At 42.0% G+C, this 21,441-nt stretch overlaps 1 pseudogene; it reads left to right on the forward strand.

Moving 5' to 3' along the window:
* LOC100723099 (pyrethroid hydrolase Ces2e-like) overlaps positions 1–19,164 on the forward strand; it is a 32,302-nt pseudogene extending 13,138 nt beyond the window's left edge.
* The last annotated feature ends 2,277 nt before the right edge of the window (positions 19,165–21,441 follow it).

The raw sequence follows: 21,441 nt of genomic DNA on the forward strand, positions 1-21,441 counted from the left end.
TCAATCTCTCCCTTATTCATTAAAAAAATTATTTATTTTATTATTTTTTAATTAAGGGGAAAAATCAAAAAAATTAGCAGGATATATTATAGTAACTTTTTTGATTTCCAATTAACTTGATTTGAAGTCCTGTAATACTCCCACTATCTTGTTTTGACTGATTAGACTCTGTTCTGTTCTGTATGATAGTATCAAGTTTGAGGGTATAGGCAACTACTTTGAAGGCAATAAGATTCACTATGATGCCCATTCTGGTTTGACTATTATCTCCTTTTGAAGTCCTGTAATGTTACAAGGTTTAGGTTTTATTGGTCTTGTTCTGTACCGTTTTGTTCAACTTTATAGTACCTAATGATATAGGCAATTCTTTTTAAGGAAGCAAGAGGCATTATGGTAACCATTGTTGATAACCTTGTACTCTGCTTTTACATCATGTGCTATGTCTATCCTTGGTTTTGACTTTTGTCATATGTGGTTTTATTCTCTTCCAAAAAAAATAATAAGAACTATGGGAGTAATAAAACCCAAAATGTGTAAATTTTGTTGTAAAAAAGAAAGAAAAAAGAAGTGCTCTAAAGGATTAGGTGTGTTAAGATAGATGACCATATTACTGAGTTTTTGTTGGATCATTGAACACAACTGTTTGCAGTCTCACTGTTTGAATGTTTACTTTGTATGCTTTGATCCTGTGACTTGAGCAACTATTTCTAAGACGACAATGTGTAATCTATTAACTGGTGATTTCTTACTGTTTTTTTGTAGTTCTATATTACTTGTACCCCCTACACTGTTTTGTTTTGTTTTGATTTGATTTGTTTTTTCTTTTTTTCCTTTTAAGTAAAATTTTAAAAAATAAAGAAGAAAGGCCAGTCTACCAAACTGGATCAAATACAGTCATGTTGTATTCCACCCCGCCCTCCAAAAAATGCCCGCATTACCTGCTTTGAACTCCAGAGGGCAGACAAGGATAACATTAAATCTGCTCTGAGGCTCTTGGAACACGGTGGAGATTTTCCGTGCACCCTGACTGGCCTGTATTGCTTCCAGGGTCCTGACACCCTGTTAAACTCCTGCTGCAAACATGCCTCTGTATAGTTCTGCGGGGGCACGGGGCACTCTTCCAAAGTGGTTCCCTCCGTATTTCTTAGATTTTATTCGTTATTCCTTAAAGTTTTGTTGTGAAATAATTATACAGCTAAGATCACCTGTTTTAATGGCATCGTTTGGAGAATTTGAGTAAATGTATGAGCCATCCAGTCTCCACCACATCACACTCAAAATGTTATTCACTGCAAAAGCTCTGTTCATGCCCCTGCACAGTCCTCACTGCCCTCCACCCTGCTCACTGCCAACCTCTAACTGCAATCTGTTGCTACTGATGCTTCTCTAGCATCACATAAAAAGGAGTCTTTTGTGACTGGCTCTGTCACTTAGCACCAAGTTTTAGGATTTAAGCTGAACCTGGTTCCTTCTCTTGTGGGACCACATTCCATGCAGGACCACCACACATGTCTACTCCCCAGGTGATACACATCTGAGTGACTTCTGTGTTTGGCTACTTTTTGAGAATTTTAAAACACAAAAAAGAAAAAAGAATAAAAACGATGATTTCAAAACAGAATTTCAAAACAGAATATTAAAATGTTAACAATGATTAATGTGTTGCATATTATTGTTTTCAAAGTAATTGTTCAGATGACCAAACATATGCATGAAAAAAATAATTAAAATGAAAGCACAAATCATTCTTTCTGTTGGGCTATTAGTAGTATAATTATCATATATATTATATATAAGGTAATATATAATATATAAAATCTTTTTCCCTTTCTTCCTTTTCCCCTTTCCCCCATTCCAGTTGCTCCTTCCCTTTTTAGCTGCTTCCTCCCCTTTCACTTTCAAAATATCTGTTGTACGTTTTGAATCCCACTAACTCCTTCAAGCTTTCACACTAGGGAGACAACACAATACTTACCTATGTGAGTCTGAACCTTTTCACCCATGAGCATGATCCCAAGTTGCCTACCACTTACCTACAAGGACCTTGAGATCATTCTTCTTCATAGCCGAGTGGCATGCTATTGTGTAAAAATACCATGTCTTTCACATCCAATCTGCAGTTGATGGACAAGCTACCCTTGTCTTTTTTCTGAGTCCTGTTGCATGAAACATTGTTTCCTCTCCCTTGACTCTCAGTCTATGAATTTCCTTTCTAGCTAACTGTGTTTCTTGTAGACAGCATATTGATGGATCTTGATCCACTCCAGCTGTGTTTCTTTTTATTGATGAATTGAGGCTATCTACCTTAATGGTTATGACCAACATGCACTGGTTCATCTCTGTTGTGCTATTTTCTTGCTGTTGACTCCCTACTTTTACCCTCCATTCAGTTGTTTGCCCTGCTCGGTGATCCCCCTCTACTGCTGTTCCTGGAACCATGGCCATCTTTATTTCTCTCTAGAATATCTTTTGATACTCTCTGTAGGGTTCGTTTGGTGGTCATGAATTCCTTCATTTGTTCTTTGTCATGGAAGTTTTTTATTTCTTCATTAATTTTTAAAGATGGTTTGGAAGGATACATCAACTGGGTTACAAGTTGTTTTCTTTCAGGACTTGAAGGGTTACAAGTTGTTTTCTTTCAGGACTTGAAACACGTCACTCCAACCTCTTCTTGACTTGATGGTTTGTGTTGAAAAGTCTGCTGTGATTCTGATGGGTTTTGCTTTATAAGTGACGTTTCTTTTCTCTAACAGCTTTTAGTATTCTGTTCTTGTGCTGAATTTCTGGGATCTTGATTATTATATGTCTGGGTGTAGACTAATTTTGGTTATGGATAACTAGAGTTCTATGTGCCTCACTTATGCATGTCAGATCTTTCTCCCCTGTCTGGGAAGTTTTCTGTTATTAAGTCTATAAATAGTCTTTTTATTTCATTTATGTTGACCCCTGCTTCTTTACTGATACTGATGACTCAAATTATTTTTCTTTGCATTGTCTTGCAGCCATTGGATTGTTATTTCCTGGTTCCTTGTTATTTTTAGGAGGTCTTTCCTTTCACAATTGCAAGCTGCAATCCTATCTTCAAGGTCTAAAAGTTTATCTTCAGTTTTGTTCAAGCAATTTTGTCAGTTTACAATGGAGTTTTTGATTTCCTGGATATCTCTTTGAATCTGTTTTTTTGCATTCTAATTCTTTCCTATATTGTTCATTCAAGATTTCCATAATTTCCCTATGCTTTTCTTTTGTTAAACTATGTCTTCTTCAGATACACTCAGAAATATTTTTATTTTAAAGAAGATAAAACAGAATAAAACCAATCAAAACAAACCAGTGCAAGAAGAACAGGCCTAAAAACATTACTAAATCAACAATAGGTACAATAATGCCTTTTGATGTCTTCAAAATAGCTGCAGATAACTTCGGACATAGTAAAAATCAAACAGAATAGAATAGAAATAATAAAAATAAAACAATGAATGCAACGAAGGATTTCAAAACAAGCCAAAAGTAAATCCAAAATTGCTATCATAATATATCTTGCTATCTTTAAATAGCTGCTCCTGCTGTCAGATTTGACATAAACAAAAAAGACTAAAACTCAATCCAACAAAACAATAGAAATTATATAGGACTTCCAAAACAGGACCATAGGGATCAACAATGGCTGCAACCTTCAGAAGGACATCCCTTGCTAGATGTCACACTGTGTACCACTATCCTCTGAGCCTACGATCAGACCAGTGGCCATAGGCTTGCAGTGTCAGTGGAACACCAAAGCACCACAGGCATCCAATTCTATTTTACCTCCAAACTATCATCACAGCCTGTGTTTCTTTGGATAAGTTTGTCGCTTACGGTGGGGTGGGGGGAGTTGCTTCTTGTTTGCCAGCATACTGCCAGAAAGACCCGGAGTCTGTCTATTCCAGCTCACTGGCAGCCCACACATGGCACTGGTTCCCACACTGGGCTTGCTTGCTGGTGTGGCTTTCTATGCTCAGCAATTCTTTCATTATGTTTGCCATTTCTTCTGTTACCTGAGACATTATTTCTGATTTGATTTCTTTTACAGCCTCATAAAGTTGTTTCTTGACTTCAGTTGCTAACGTTTTAGAAATTTCAGGTGTGCAATTTCCAGTTTATGCTGTCTCTGTCTCCTGGACTTCTGCATGAGCTGGAGGTCTGAGATTGCATTTCACAACTTTGTCTTGACATTTTAAGTTCCTCTGGATGAGCCAGTTGTGGGGTTCCAGGTGTTTCCCTTGTTGGCCACCTGTCTGTGGTGTAGGGGAATGGGGCAAGGTTTCTCTGAACCTAGGTTTCCAGGGAAGTGGTGGGGCACAAAGTGGGCTTCTTTAGAACTGCACAGTTACACAGAGGCAGCTTTCAATGGAGTTTTTAATTTCCTGGTAATCTCTTTGAATCTGTTCATGTTGTCTAGATTTTTTTTATATTCTTTAATGGTTTCCCTCCTTTTTCTGTGCTCCTCCATTCTTCCATCTATGTCTTCCTGAGAGGTGCTTAGCATTTCTTTTATTATTTTCTTATATCTTCCTTTACTTGTATTAGTATTTCTGTTTTAAATTCTTTTATAATTTCATGAAGATATTTCTTTATGTCAGATGCTGTTTCTTCAGTTGGATACAACTTGAGATCATGCTCATGGATGAAATGGTTCAGAGTCACATGGGTGAATATCATATTACCTCCCTAGTATAAAGACTAAAGGAGTTAGTGGGACCCAAAATGCACACTATATATTGTGAAAGTAAAAAGGGAGGAAGTGTCTAAAAAGGGAAGGCAGTGGCCATTGTTAATTGAATACTGTGATTTGAAATCTATATTGTTTTCATTATTCTGTTTAATTTGGTTTTATTCTGTTTCAGTTTGTCTAATTTTATTACATTTGATGGCATGACTAGCTATTTGAAAAATAAAATATATTATGGTAGCCATTATTGATTTCCTATTAGCTTGACTTGAAGCCCTGTATTGCTTTCATTGTTATGTTTCGATTGATTTTATTCTGTTCTGTTTTGTTTGATAGTATTATGTCTGATGGTATAGGCAAGTACTTTGAAGATAATCAGAGGCATTATGGTAGCCACTGTTGTTTTACTATTATCTTGTTTTGAAGTCCTGTACTTTTTCCATTGTTTTGTTTTTATTGGTTTTATTCTGTACTATTCTGTTTGATTTTAATATGCCTGATGGTATGGACAGTTATTTTGAAGATAACAAGAGGCATTATGGTAGCCATTATTGATTTCTTTTTACCTTGTTTTGAAGTCATATGCCATGTTCATTGTTTTGTTTTGATTGACTCTTTTCTGTTTTATTTTCATTTGCTTTTATTCTCTTCAAAATAAAATTTTTATTTTTTATTTTATCTTTAATTTTGATAAAACTATTTTGTTTCATTTTATTTTTATTTTGAAGAGAATAAAACCCAATGAGATAAAACAAAATAGTCAATAAAAGCAAAAGTATCAATATAGTACATGACTTAAAAAAACAAAATATAAGGAGATCGCTGCCTGGTCCCAGTAACCCAGTAACCTTCTTTCAGTCTGGGGAATGGGTCAATTAGGAACTCAGTGAGTTAATGAAGATCAACAGTAAGGTCCCAGGGAGAGTTTAAGATCATCACTCTGAGTGGTTAAAGACCTGTCCAGCTTCTAGCCACACTAGACTGGGCCCTGCAGGTCTGCCAAGGCCATGCGCAGTCACCTAATTTCAATCCAAGGAACTGACCTGCCAGAGTCCCAGGAGCCAAGGACAGAGGAGATGATTTCCAACACGCCCAGAGGAAGCTTTGGAACATCACTTGAAACATGGAAATATAGGAAAATGATAAAACAAAAGACTAAAATGAAATCTCAAACATCCAGCCCATCACAAGAAAGATTAGGAGCCATGTATGTAGAAAATATATATACCATATACCTGAAATAATAGCCAACTAAAATAAAGAAGCAACTCCAGGAAGCTTTAAAGGAATTCAAATTAGAAATAATCTCCCAGGTAAAAGAAGAAATAATAAAAGTAATGAAAGAGATGCAAAACACATCTATAGAAGACACAGTTTAAAGCTTAGAGGAGAAAAACAAAAAGATAGAATCCCTGGATGAACAACATATGAAACAAATAGAATACATGAAGCAGATTCAAAGAGATGTACAGGAAATCAAAAAATCCATTGAAAATTGCCAAAACCACCTCAACAAAAGTGAAGATAGAATTTCAGACCTCAAAGACAAGATTGCAGCTAGTGAACAGGAAAGGAAAGAGCTTTTAAAAATCACAGGGAATCAGGAAATAACAATTCAACAGCTGCAAGATGATGCAAAGAAAAACAGCATAAGATTGATAGGGATAAATGAGAAAGAAGGGGATAATACAAATGATATCAAGAGGCTAACACCTGAAGTAATAGCTGAAAATTTCCCAAACATGAGAATGGAAACTGACATACAGATTAGTGAAGCATATAGAAACTCCAAGTAGCCATAACCAAAATAAAACTACACCCAGACATATAAAAATCACCATCCCAGAAATCCAACATAAGAATAGAAATTAAAAGCTGTCAGAGACAAAAGATCATCTATAAAGGAAAACCTATCAGAATCACAGCAGACTTCTCAACACAAACAATGAAGTCAAGAAGAGCACTGAGTGAAGTATTTCAGATCCTAAAGGAAAATGATTTCCAGCCTAGACTGATGTACCCTGAAAAACTGTCCTTTAAAATGGATGGAGAAATAAGATACTTCCATGACAAAGACAGCTGAAGAACTTCATGATCACCAAACCAACCCTGCAAAGAATTCTGAAAGACAGTCTAGATACATATAGGAAAAAGCCACTAAGCAGAGGAGACAATTAAACAGAATGGAAAGATAAAGATACAACAATACAAAGATAACATGTCAACAATAAACCAATATATACCAGTTATAACCATTAATGTAAATGGGCTTAATTCACCAATTAAAAGAAACAACTGGCAGAATGAGCCAAGAAACAACATCCAACTATATGCTATCTATAAGAAACCCATTTAACCCAAAAGGAAACTCACAGACTGAAAATCAAAGGATGGAAAACAATACTTCATGCAACAGGAATCAAAAAAAAAGTCAGAGTAGCTATTTTGTTTGCAGGCAATGTGAACTTCAAACCAAGAATGATCCTAAGAGATAAACAAGGTCACTACCTACTGGTTAGGGGAAAACTTCAAGAGGAAGAGATAACAATCTTAAATATATATACACCAAATTTCAGAGCTCCCAATTATGCAAAGCAAGTATTAACAAGTTGAAAAATCAAATAAGAAATAACATAATTATAACAGGAGACCTTAACACACCATTGACTCCAAGAGACAGATCAACCAGACAGAAAATCAGCAAAGAAATAACAGAACTAAATCATACCTGTGAACAAATGGACTTGATAGACATATATAGAGTGTTCCATCCAACAATATCAGACTATACATTCTCAGCAGTACATGGGACATTCTCTAAAATAGACCATATACTAGCTCACAGAACATATTTAAGCAAATGCAAAAAAAAATGAAAGTATCACATGCATGCTATCAGATCATAGCACCATGAAACTAGAAATTAATGATAAAAGAAACTGCAAAAACCACTCAAACACATGGAAATTGAATAACACTCTCTTGAGCAATCAGTGAGTCACAGGGGAAATTAAAGAAGAAATTAAACAATACCTACAAACAAGCAAAAATACAAATACAACTTATCAGAATCAGTGGGATGCAATGAAAACAGTCCTCAGAGGAAAATTTATTGCAGAGTTCCCACATCAGGGAATCAGAATAAATACAAATGAACAACCTAATGCTACACCTCAAACATCTAGAAAAAGAAGAGCAAGTCAAGCCAAAAGCCAAAAGAAGGGAGGAAATTATAAAAAAAAGAGCAGAAATTAATGCAATAGCGACTAAGAAAACAATCCAAAGAATCAATGAATCAAAGAATAAATAAAATTAATTCTTTGAAAGAATAAATAAAATTAATAAGGCCCTAGAAAACCTTACTAAAAAAGGAAAGAAAAAGCTCAAATTCATGCAATAAGGAATTAAAAAGGTGAAATCCCTACAGACACTGTGAAAATACTGAAGATCATCAATACCTAGTTCAAAAACCTCTACTCTCATAGGTTCAATAACACAGAGAAAATGGACAGATTCATAGAAACATATGAAGTACCAAAGCTGGGTCAAGAAGTTGTAAAACTGCTGAATAACCCAATTTCTATTAATGAAATTCAAAAGGTAATTAAGTCCTTACCTACAAAGAAGAGCCCAGGCCCAGACGTGCTCACTGTGGAATTCTACAAGAAATACAAAGAATACTTAATGCCAACACTCTTCAAACACTTCAATGAAATCGAAAGTGAAACAATTCTTCCTAAGTCATTCCTGGAAGCAAATATTCCTCTAGTACCAAAACCTGAGAGAGACCCAACTAAAAGAGAACTACAGGCCAATCTCCCTAATGAACACAGATCCAAAAATCCTCAATAAAATATTGGCAAACAGGATGCAGCAAATCATAAAGAAGATTATAAACCATGACCCAGTGGGATTCATCCCAGACATGCAGGAATTTTTCAACATACATACATCAATAAATGTAATACACCATATCAATAAAGCCAAAAGTAAGAATCACATGATCATTTCTATAGATGCAGGAAAAGCTTTTGATAAGGTCCAACACTCATTCATGATACGAACCTTACAGAAAATTGAAATAGATGGTCTTTACCTCAATATGATAAAGGCCATCTATGACAAACCAATAGCCAGCATCATATTAAATGGTCAAAAACTGAAGGCCTTTACCTTAAAATCAGGCACAAGACAAGGATGTCCTTTATCACTGCTCCTATTCAACATAGTACTGGAAATACTAGCCAGAGCAATTAGACAAGAGAGAGAAATAAAAGGGATAAAGATAGGAAAAGAAGAAGTTAAATGATCATTATTTGCAGATGACATGATACTCTATATAAAAGACCCCCAAAACTCCATTGAAAGATTCCTAGATTTAATAAATAAATTCAGCAATGTGGCTGGATACAAAATCAATACTCAAAAATCAATAACATTTCTATACACTAATAACAAAATCACAGAGAGAAAAATAAGAGAGGCTACACCCTTCACACTAGCATCAAAAAAATGAAATAGTTAAGAATTAATCTTGGGGATGGGGATTTAGCTCAGCAGCATAAGCACCTGCCTTGCAAGCAGGCGGTCGTGAGTTCGATGCCCCGTACTGATAAAATAGAAAAAGACAAAAAAAAAAAAAAAAAAAAAGAATTAATTTCATGGACTTCCAGGAGAACATGGCAGATAGATAGCAGCAGCTTCAGAGGTTCTCTGAGAAACCGCACTTAAAATCCAGAAATGGTGCCGGGTGAGAAATCCTAAGCAAGGGGAGATATACTTTGCTGACCCAGGAACAAACTAAACTAAGAGAAATCAACTGGAAATGCAATTCCGGTGATACAACAGGAACAGATAAGGTCTCAGTGCGGAAGCTGGAACCCGCGCCACTGGAGGCTGCGATTTGAATTTCCTGCAGCCGCTGCTGCATCCCAATCGGCTGGCAAGGAGAGACACGAAAGCTCTGAGAGTGGAAAGCAGTGAATGGAGTTGAGAGCGGGACTGGCCAGGAGCCCTGCATTGGCCTGCAGTGAGTGAGAAGAACAGGACCCTTCCATAGAGTAGGAGGCTTCAGCAAAGGACATACTGGGACCGAGCAGACTGGCTGGGACAGGATGCTGCAGTGACTTCAGTCACATATTTCCTTCTCAAGCGGGATTGGTGGGGAGTGCCTGGCCTGCGTGACACCGCTGACTAAGACCCAGTAGGCTAGCCCAAACCAGGTCCCAGTGCCTGGAGGTGCACCCTAGAACCAGGTCTTTTTCTGAGCCTCTGCAGAACAACTGAGTTTCAGTGACTGAAAGGTTGACCTGGAGGGGTGGGCCCAGCATAGGCTGCCCAGGTCTGTGTCTCCCTAGTACACTGCTGGGCAGGAACACCTAGCCGGCACAATTCAAACAAACTGTAACCGACAAAGAAAGAAACTGGGCCTCCTATATACACTTGTATAAAAGGAACAAAAAATATGGGAAGAGGGAGCAACAAGAAAGGGTCCTCGGCCCCCAGTCCTCAGAAACATGCAATATCAGACACGGCACCAATAGACATAAAGCGCTATCTCCCCAAGTTTCTCTTTGATAAAATTTTTAAAAATTGACTCCATCATTTTTTTTGTTTTAAATTTTTAAAAATTGACTCCATCACTGGATAAATATCACTATCCAGTGATATCTCATTGTTGATGCTTTCCTGGATTTTCTGCCTCTGTTATGAATCTTTCTCAGTTTGTCTCACGGTCTGGCTATCTTTTTCAGAATTGCTATATATGTAAATATTCAAAACACCCCTTGCTGCACACACAGAACTGCTCCTGAGATTCTTCCTCACTTACACTTTACTGTTGCCTTAACCATCATCAGTGTAAGGGGCTCAGTAAAAAATGATACCATAGTGGCAGAGTAAGTGGGAACCTGCACCCTAACCACGTTAGACAGCAGCGCCCATTAGGAAGAAGCACTGCTTTGTCTTGTTATCAGAGAGTTTGTAACACAGCTCTGATCTGGGTAGACCTGGAAATCTCTCAGCTCCCATAGCCCAGCTCTTGAACTACCCTAAGGAAGGGTGCAGAGAGCATCTGCCCAAGCAGGGTCTGAGACCAAGTCTTGGACCAGAAGGAATTGGATGGAGACAATGAATAAACCACAGGGATTTCTGACTGGGTTAAAATAAAAAACTCAGTTTCCAGCTACTCCAAGTGTCCCCAGATATGGTCCCTACCTCAAAATGCACAGAGGTGATTAATATTTAACACACAGAGTGGTGGCACTCAGAGATTGTTGGTGCTCTAAGAAGAGGTCAAGGCTGGCTGTCAGAGGAACCAGAGAGTGCCTGAGGTTGGGTCTGTATCATTCCTCCAGAAGTGAGGCTGGGCTAGCACAGCATGCTCCTGCTGACCAGTGACACTGTCCTGCCATACTCACCTGACCCTGCCCTGTTGGTGCCCTTCCTACTCCATACTAGGCCCAAACTCCATTCTGAGTCCTAAGCTTTCAGTCACTGAAACTCAGTTGTTCTGCAGAGGCTCAGAAAAAGACCTGTGACCTCCGCAATGCAGCCAGATCGACTTCTTGTTCAACTCAACACAGTGATCTGTGGGCTTCTGCTGCTCTTCATCTGTTGCCATGGTGAGATTCCTTTAAGGGAACCACAGGATCTAAGGTTTTTTCTGCCAAATCATGCGGAGGCAGAATATCAGGCTCAGAATCAGAAGCCAAAAGTTAGGGCCTCATTCAGACTGGAGTTTGGACCCAGTAGGGAATAGGCAGGGCACCAACTGGGCAGGACCAGGTAGGAGGACAGTGCCACTGGGTATCAGGAACATGCTGTGCCAGTCCAGCCTGACTTCTGGAAAAATGATACAGAAACTCGGGTTGTGGAAGGGTGGAGAACGAGAGTCACAGGGACCAACAGACCTTCTTTGAGGGAGTATCTGGTGGACAAATGATAGTGTAAGAAATCTGAACCCACTCAGTGCCACTAACCAAGAGTTCAAGTTTGGCTCTGAAACAAGAAGAGGGTCAGGTTCGCTGGGGACCCAACACTGAGGAAGACGTGCAGTATGAGGGCTCTGAGCAGCACTAGATGGACAGCAGGATTCCGGACATGTCCCTGCTGTGTGTGGCTATGGATAGCTGCCTCTAATCCTCATGTGTAACAACAGCAGTAAGAACTTGATGCTGCCATTTATCTTGAAGGGTGACAAAACCTTTGCCAGAGAAGCCATCTGTCACTCTTCTAAAATATCTCACGCAAGGTTAATGGTTCTTGGGGCCACAGAAGCTCCTGGGTACCACATCCCAAAGTTATATTGAGAGGCCACTGAGTCCTTTTACTCCATGTATCCCAGGAGGGGCAAAGGCATGGCTTACTAACAAGGCACAGTGAAGGTGTTCTCTGCCCATCAGGCTCTCTCAAGGCCTCATAGGAACTGATGCTAGAAGGGCAATGGATGCAGTGTGTGTCTACAGTCCATGATCTCCTGCCCCAGAGCTTCCGGTGTGGGGCCTCAAAAGTTCCATATCTTTATGCAATCCAGTCTACCCCACTCACCTCACTTTTGTGGCCCACAAGGCCAGGCTTCCTTCCTTACCAGCTATTGACCAAGATCTCCAAGGACACCATCATTGGTGGCTCCTGTTTAACCAGTTTTTGGCTTGGATTTATGTTCAGGATCATTGAGGAGCCATCAGAGGGCAGAGCTCTACCCCTCCTCTCTGTCCACCTATACCTGTCTCCTCCACATGGACCATCTCAGTGACAGGATATTACATGCTGTGCCTACGACACAGACACCAGGTGGCAAGGCATCTTGTGTAGGGAGCACATTAGCCAGAAGACGAGTGCACATTTGGACTTGGTTGCTAGGTTGCCCTGTTGAGACCCTGAGTGGATGCTGCCCTGGCCTGACCTGTACAGTGTCATCAGGCGTGCTGCTCCATGTGGACTTGGCTGAGGAGACCATAAGCTCTCCAGGATGTTGTGGGCTGTTAAACTTTTTCTTATAGAATCTTGCCCAGATCTGCTACACTGCACAGATAAGGAACCTCAGACAGCAGGAGGGAGGTCCCAGTGAGTAGAGATGCTAGCAGGAAGGCCAAGGGTCTGCCAAAATTCGTTCATTATCTGGAGCTTCAGTGTGCTCACTGTGGGAATTCTCCAGTCAGAGGAAAACAGGCTTGTGGGGTTTGGATGAAAGAAGTACCGGAGCCTGGCCTGAAGCTCAGAGAATCCAAACCCACAGCAGTGTCTGAATTTTCTCAGTTCCCCAGGGAGCGTACATGACAAGGTAGAGGATCCCATCTCTCACACACACCCCCCCCCCAAGGCTCTGGGGCCTCAAGGGGTGAAAAAATCGCAGGGTTCCTATGGTGGTTTGGCAAAGCGAATCCCCAGAAGGTGGTGACACTCATGTTGGTGACTTTCACATGGATGATGCTATCATGAACATTCCCTGTGTGTGTGGTCCAGATGGGGTTGGCAGAGTCCTTGGCTGTGGACAGAGAGACACACATCAGAGTTGGCTACTCCCACAGTGAGCATACTAAAGCTCCAGATAATGAAAAAATTTTGGCAGGCCCTTGGCTCAGAGCTTGAGAGCCTGAATTCATTAGCTCTGGATGCTGAAGATAGGGGCAGAGATCCCAGGTGTCTCTAGCTTTATGAGTCGTGTGTATTCTGTTGCATGGGAAGATATTTCTGGATGAGGTTCTTCTGGCTCTGTGAGTCTTGTATGAGCCCCTGGAAGCAGCAGCTGATCTATATATTTGGAGAAGGTGAATAGTGTTGCTTCTAAGGAGCCCCATGCTACATAATCACTGTGAAATCTGACGGGGCCAGGTGTCTTTGCCAAGGAACAAATATATGGTCTTATAATGGGAGACTATCTGGGATGAATGAGTTTCCCTGACAATCTAGTCTTGGGGTGAAAAACATTCTACTACTCCTCTATGGGAAATTTACCTCGCTGAGTATGTGTGGGTTTGGGGGCTCATCTCCTTTTCCCAGACTAGACAAGTACAAGAACGGTACTAGACAAATCAATGTTAGTGCGTGCAAGTTATGGGTCATACAGAGAGGTGCAAAAGTGACAATTTCCCAGCCTCAGGAGGAGTAGAAATCCTAGACTCTTGGGAACCTTAGACTTTACCATATGGCTGGGCTTCATCTCAGCTTCCTCAGCACCTGGAGTGGTGCCTTGTTGGTCAGGGATTAGAAGGAAAGATCATGTGTAAACAACACATCAGGGGCAACAGAGGTGTGGCTGGCTGGGTGCAAATTTGGTATGTCTGGCTTTAACTACTCCACACCCCTGGCATAACCATCTGCCATTGTCACCAGGTATATGCAAAATGCTGATAAAATGAATGTAGAGAGCGTGAAGCAGGTGAATTTGACCCTACCTACCGTCCCCATATCTGAGGACTGTCTGTACCTTAACATCTATACTCCTGTGCATGCCCATGAAGGTTCTAACTTGCTTGTGAGTATCAGATCCTGTTCATCTGGGGAGGGGCTGATTCTTCTCCAAGATTAGAAGGCAGCTGGAATATGGCTCAATAGTAGAGTGCTTGCCTATCAAGTAAAAGGTTGTGGATTCAATCTCAAGCCCCACAAACAAACAAACAAAAAAAACAATAGACAGAAAGGAAAGAAGAAAATTAGAAAGGACGTGATAAGTCTGGGTTTTGCTACTGTGTGGACCCTGATGAGAAGCTTCTCCTGGTGTCCAAGGAGGACTTCTTGCCCAGAGCAGGCAACTGACCCTTAGGCAGAGGGATCACAGGGATGCAGCTGCTCTCAGAGAACAGAGGCTTCTGTCCAGGAAATCCCCCTGGGGTGCCCAAGGTCTGCACTTTAAGATCACTCAAGATCCCAACCATGGTTTATGTGATAAATTTATTAATATTCAGGTAAGACAATTAGAGAAAAACTTACTTTCTTTTCATTTCAAATGGACCTGGTGGGTAATGGAGCCAGTCTTGGATTCATGGGTTGGACCTTAAAATATGAAAGTCCTGATTCTCCTGATTGAACTCGGGTCCCTAATTTGTGGCCCAGGTAATGCAGTCCATTGGAATTTTTTATGTGGTAGCTGCAAAGAATCAAAGCAGTAAATAATCTATAGGAACAGCACAAGCAGTGTTTGGGCTGAGTGAGAGCCACATGGCACTTGTCTTAATTTCCCCAGATGATGGCATGGATCCATGGTAGTGGGCTGGTTGTAGGCATGGCTTCCATATATGATGGAGCCATACTGGCAGCTTCTGAGAATGTGGTGGTTGTCACTATCCAGTGCCGCTTAGGTGTCCTGGGTTTCTTTAGGTAAACCTGGGCCTGGGATAGGAAATAAGGCTGAGCAGAGCCAGAACAGGCCTTTGATCCCTGTTTTTCCCTCTTCTCAGCACTGGAGACCAGCACACCACTGGCAACTGGGGTTATCTAGACCAAGTGGCTGCTCTACCTTGGGTACAGCAGAATATCTTCCACTTTGGAGGCAACCCTGACCATGTCACCATTTTTGGCGAGTCAGCGGGTGGCATAAGCATGTCTTACTGTCGTGTCCCCCATGTCCCAAGGACTCTTCCATGGTTCCATCATGGAGAGTGGGGTGGCTGTGGCACCCATCTCCATCTCCAGCTCCTCTGAAGCCATCTCCTCAGTGAGTGCCCTCAAACACCCCAGCCCAGCCCACTTCTCTTTCTCTTCCTTTTCAGAGCCTCTAGTACTCTGATCAGTGGGGACAACAAAGACAGTCCAGGTACCCTGGAAATTGCTGCCTTCCTAAAACTTGCTGAGGTCCTCAAGGTCAAGTGTCCACATATCTCTGCCTCTTATGGATTGAACATGTTCTATAAGCAGCAAAGCACCCATTGTGGACAGACCATCTAAGCAAGTGGCATAGGCCCTATAGCCAAGACCTCTGGTAGGTAAATCAGAAAAATTTCACCCCAACAGCAGTCTCCAAATTTGAGGATCACCTTCATCCAACTGGAGCTTTGGGTACACCACAGGTCTTGCCTGAAAAGATGAACCATTCTCTATCTGAACAATTTACAGATGGTGACCAGCCTGTCTGCCTGTGTAAATGTAGATTCTGGGGTCCTGGTGAGCTGTCTGTGTGGCAAAAGTGAAGACGAAATGCTGGCTGTTACAAAGGTAGGGTTGAATGATTGCAGGTATGAAGAAAAAAGGAGTGACAGCTTTATGGAGAGACAGCTCCCCAATGGACTAATTATCTCACTTCCATAGTTTTGTGTCCTCACAACCTTGAGTATAAAGGAGAAACAAGATTTGCTAAGCCAAATGTAGTATCCCTTGGGTTGGGGGCAATCATCCTGTAATGAGTTAGAAAGGAGTTGGAAGTAATTCACTGGGCACCAGAAACTGTCTGAATCTTGACCTTGATCCATGACCTTCAATGCCCCCTCAGGCCTTCAGTACCATCACTGGCATAGTGGATGGAGTTTTCCTGCCCAGGCACCCCCAGGAGCTGTCCGCCTCTGCTGATTTTCAACCTGTCCCCAGCATAATTGGTGTCAACCATGATGAATATGGCTGGACCATCCCCATGGTGAGACCCAGTTCAAAGCCACCACAGAGGCATTCTAGGGAATGCATTTCATATGTGGGGATCTCAGGGATTTGTAGCTAGGCATATCCTACCTTCACTTTCCTACTATCCCACTACCACCCAGTTCATAGGCTTCCCTGACACCAAGAAGGAGGTGGACAGAGAAAGTGGCCTATTTGAAGAGCACAGCAACACAGATGGTGAGGCTCCTAAATTCCCACCCCAATGGACATGAAATCTCAAGATTTCCACCCCCTGAATAAAAGCTCAACTGTATATGTGGTTGTGAGTGGAGTCACCCCATAACTTGACTATTTCTTACATTCCCAATCTGTGGCAGGCCCCTCATATTCCCATGCTAAGATTCCTCCTCTCTCTGATCCTGAAGCATGCTTTACCTGACTTTCCACCTCCACCTGGGCTAGATGTTGTCTGCTGAGTTTGGTGACCTGTTGATGGAAGAGTACATCGGAGATAGTGAAAACTCCTCAACCCTCAAAATCCAGTTCCAGAAGATGGTGGGGGACTATATATTCATAATCCCTACACTCCAAGTGGCACATTATCAGCGTGAGTACATCTGTAATTGAGGTCTGACTTCCTAGGGGGAAGCTCATGGTGGGAGTTCCAGGTGAGGTCTGTGGAGTCCAGACCTGGTCCCATCTCTTTTTTGGCCCTGTGGCATCAGGAATTTGATGTCCCTCATCTCAGTAAATCATCATGGCTAAATCTTCAGTTAAAAAAGATTCTAGTTGTTTTCCACACAATCCCTGACTACAACATGCTCTATATATGCAACAGTTATCAAGCCATGAAAAAGAAGAAAATCATGTCATTTGCAAAAAAAATGTATATAGATCATAATGTCGAGTGAAATAAAACTCAAAAGTCAAATAGCACGTGTGTCCTCTTATATGAAGAATCTTGGGGAAAATATAAGGAGACCTAGATGACATGATAGTAGAAGGGACATTAAGGGACATTATTAGACAAGAGGAAGGGAATTGGGGGAGAGGAATAAAGGAGAAAGGGTATAATGAGGGAGAAGCTACCCAAGTATGAACAAATACGTCAAAATGAAACCCCACTTTCTCTCATTGCTGAGACAAAAAAACCTGACACCCAAAATTAAAGTAGAAAAGATTTATTTACAGTTTGTGAAGTTTTCAGTCCATAACCTGCTGGGTTCAAGGCATGGCACTGCATGGCAGAAGGCAGCAGAAAACAGCAAAAGCAACAAGAGCAAAAAGGGAAGAGCAGGTGAGAAGACTCTTTCTGTTCCTTATAGAGTACACAGGCCACACCCATTTTAGGGTGGATGTAGTGCTCACACCAATAATCCCAGCAATAGACCATGAATCAGTTACAAACTCTAGAAGCCTGCCCACATGACTGCATGAAGCTTTGAGGGGGATCATCCAGACACAAACCATAACATTGCTAATCTATATAACTAATACGTACTAATAAAAAATCCTTGTGGTTGGTGTCCAGCTTTCAGCCAACTTTGGGTTAAGAATCTTGTCACTGAAGGTAAAACCGGAGATCTTCAGGTAAGGGACAAACACACGATGACCTTTCCACATTTCCAGGTTCCCATGGCCTTGTCTACTTCTATGAGTTCCAGCATCCACCAAACTTCTTCAAAGATATCAGACCATCCCATGTCAAGGCTGCCATGGCGATGAAGTTTTCTCTGTCTTTGGGTTCTCCTTCTAGAAAGGCAACAGTAGTCTCCCTTGTTCTCCAGGAGCTGCAAAGGATCCAACAGGGCACAGAAGGAGTGATTCCCTTTACTGTCCATATAAGGGAACTGAAGCCATAAAGAAAATAGGATCAGGTGTCTACCATCTTCTGGTTTAAAAAGCTGTACCAAGATTGCAGTTTGAGTCCCATCCCACTCTAGTCTGTGCCACTTTCACCTGTTCCCATTCTGTCCATGGTGTCCAGCATGGCTACAGAGGCGGTGGTGGTGGGGTCTCAAAGGCACCATTATTTCTTTAATGGCATCCCAGTGACAAAGAAAAGGATGGATGAACAATGGGCAGGCTGGGCAAGGGGAGAGCCAGGCTTCTCAGTCAGGTGAGGGAGAAGGAAACCAGATCTGGGGTCGAGGGTCAGGCTGCATCTGGGTGATGAATGTGGTACATGAATGGGCAGCAAGATGGGAGTCAATCAGACCCAGGTCCTGCCCTCTTCCTTTCTGCAGTTGACCTCACTGAGAAGGAAGAGCTGCTGAGCAGGAGAATGATGAACTATTGGGCCAACTTTGCTCAAAATGGGTGAGAGAATGCCCCCCGAGGTGTGTGAACTCATCAGTACAAAAACCCTCTTGCTTGTACTAACCTCATTAACATTCTTTAATCAAATAATAACAGTCTTTAAACTCTGAGTCCTACATGGAAATGGACAGAGACAGGCCACATGGGTGCCAGTTATCTTTCCCAGTGACCTGGAGTGTGGGCCATAGGTTTGTGGTACTGTCACAGCCTGCCTCTAAGAGGGAGGGAAAAAACAGGACATTATCTTCTCCCAGTGGAGTGGACACTAGGAGTAGGGCCTTGCTTTTCTGTATCAGTCAGTTTCCTCCTTCCTTCCCAGGGCAGCTTCCAGGCCTGCCCAAATTAGAGGGCTGAGGTCTGGGTTCTACAGGGCTCAGACTAATCTCTCCCTAGCCTCACTGGGGGTAGGGGTGGGGTGTCCACAGAAACCCAAAGGTGAGGGCTTGCTCAACTGGCCTGCACTGGACCACAAGGAGCTGTACCTGCAGCTAGACACTGAGCCTACTGTGGACTGTACCCTGAAAGTCTCCAGGCTGAAATTCCGAACAGAGACCCTGCCCCGGAAGATCCAGGAGTTAAAGGAGGCTGAGGAGAAGCACAAATAGCTGTAGCATCCTGCATATTGAGAGATGGTGGACTTGCATGAAGGTCGATCTGTTCGTGGTGCCACATACCCACTAAGTAGCCTGGGTTGATTTCACATTCACACAGCCACTTTTTGTCCATCTAAAAATTATGAAGAGTTCCCTCATGACATTCATTACCAAACCTGCTGTGGGTCATCCCCTCCACCAAGGGCCTTTCCTGGAGATGTCCTCCTGTCTTTCAAAATTCCCCTTGAAATCACCTCCCACACATTAAATGTCCATGATACTCACTTTCCTTCGCATCTCATAGTCATCCATAAACTGTGTTTCTTCAGCTTCCTGCAATAAAACAAAACAACAACAGCAAAACTGTACGCTACATTATTCCGTAATTGCAGCAATTTTGAGCAGTGTACTTTACTGGAAGCCTGCCAGCCATTGTCTCCCCAAATTTGATTATATTTTCTTCCCATGCTTGACTCTGTTCTTGGCTTTGTCTGAGGAAATGGTAGAGCTGGCTCAGACTTTGAAAGTTTGTTTATTTGGTGCATGTGCATTCAGTTTTCTTCCCCTTGAAAGCTGTTTCACTAAAGTCAACTCATTCTGTTTCAATTTCAAAACAAAGAAAAGCATATTTTTTAACTCTAATTGTTTTTTATGGTACAAAAGTGGCAAATTGTGCTCAATCTGCCTTGTTATCCCCTGAAGCATTTTCTCTGTGTTTAAGGGCTGTAATCCCTCAGCCTTAGATAGTGGCCTTCCCCTACACTCCTGCTTCTACCAGATTGTCCTTCTGCTCACTAGTTTTCCCAGCGGTAATGTCCCCCTTCTTTGATCCACCACTCTGAACCACAGAGCTTCTGGACATTTCAGGTCAAAGATGAAGATTTCCACATTGCCAACCTTGACCAAATAGCAGATAAGAGTAATGTGAAATCTGGGCTGAGTTGACCTCCAGAAATGAAAGAGATATTGCTTGGTGCACACAGAGTGATGCGTAATACTTCCACCCCATCTGGAAGCATTACTGAGCTCCTGTTGCAGACATCCCTCTGTATGGTTTTCAATTCTGCAGATGTACAGAACATTCCCCAAAGTGGATTTCTGTGACCTTTTCTAAGCTTTCAGAGGCTCTTTATTTTAAAAGCTTTATTGTGGAATTATTTGCATATAATTAAATTCATCTGTTTATCCCCATAGCTTGGCAAATTTGAGCAAATGTGAAGGGGTTTGGTAGAGACTTGAAGAATAGGACTGTAAGAGGATGAGGGACCTTGAAGAAAATCCAATCAGTTATGAGTTTGGGAGACAAAAAGGAGCCTTCAGGATGAAGGGCAGAGTCTCACCTCCTTGTCTTTCCTCAAACTGTTTTCTTTGGCTCCATCGAAAGAGACTTACCTCCCCCCATCTCTGGGGGCCCTGATCTGGCACCTCCTCTGGAGCACAGGTGGCTGTGCTCTGCCCTCTGGCCACTGGCTCCCAGTGATCTCTGAACAATCAGAGCCACTCTTATACAAGACCCACTTTGCCTGCCCCTTCTAATTCCCCACCCACTCTGTGCTGAGCCAAACTCTAACCTGGGCCATGCCTGAGGTTACCCAAGGTGAAACCTTGCAACCCACAGCGTCCCTGAAACACGAGTGGCCTGACCATGCAACTGGATGGACTGTGTGCCCCACCAAGCTCTGTGGCTTGCAGGTTGTTAATTCTTCTAGTCCCAGAACAAGATGAGAATCCTATACTGGACAACAAAGACCTGGCTTGCATCCTCCAAAGTGCGCAAAAGGCAGAAACTGAGACTGAGGAACAGAGGGAATGAGGTGGAAAACAAAAGCCAGGAGGGAGAAGCTGGTGGAGAGAGCAGATGATAGTGTGGGAAAGGTGCAGCCACTGGGTGCCTGCCCTGTCTGCAGTACAGAGAGGCTCAAGCCTGCCAGAGGACACCCAACACTGAATAGGGCATGCAGAATGAGGGGTTCTGGGAAGCACTGGACAGGCCAGTCAGAAGCCTCCTGGCAGGAGCTGAGATCTGAGACATTTTCCTCCTGTGCATGTGGCTGTGGCTGTAACTATTTCTGGTCATAATGTATAGTAACAACAGCAATAGCTTTCTGTTGTCATTTGGCTTTGAATACGATACTTTCCTAGCCATAAAAGTGTCCTGGCACTCTCCAAAGGTGCCCCAGGCAGGATAACTGTTCTCAAATGGTACAGAAGCCCCTGGGCACCACATCCCAAAGCAAAATTCATGCAATCACCTGGGGCAAAAACATGGGTTGACTTTCTGATCAAAGG

The sequence above is a fragment of the Cavia porcellus genome, unplaced genomic scaffold, assembly GCF_034190915.1.
Source record: "Cavia porcellus strain 051 isolate PalLab524CR breed Dunkin Hartley unplaced genomic scaffold, mCavPor4.1 scaffold_4, whole genome shotgun sequence".
Classification (NCBI taxonomy): Eukaryota; Metazoa; Chordata; class Mammalia; order Rodentia; family Caviidae; genus Cavia; species Cavia porcellus.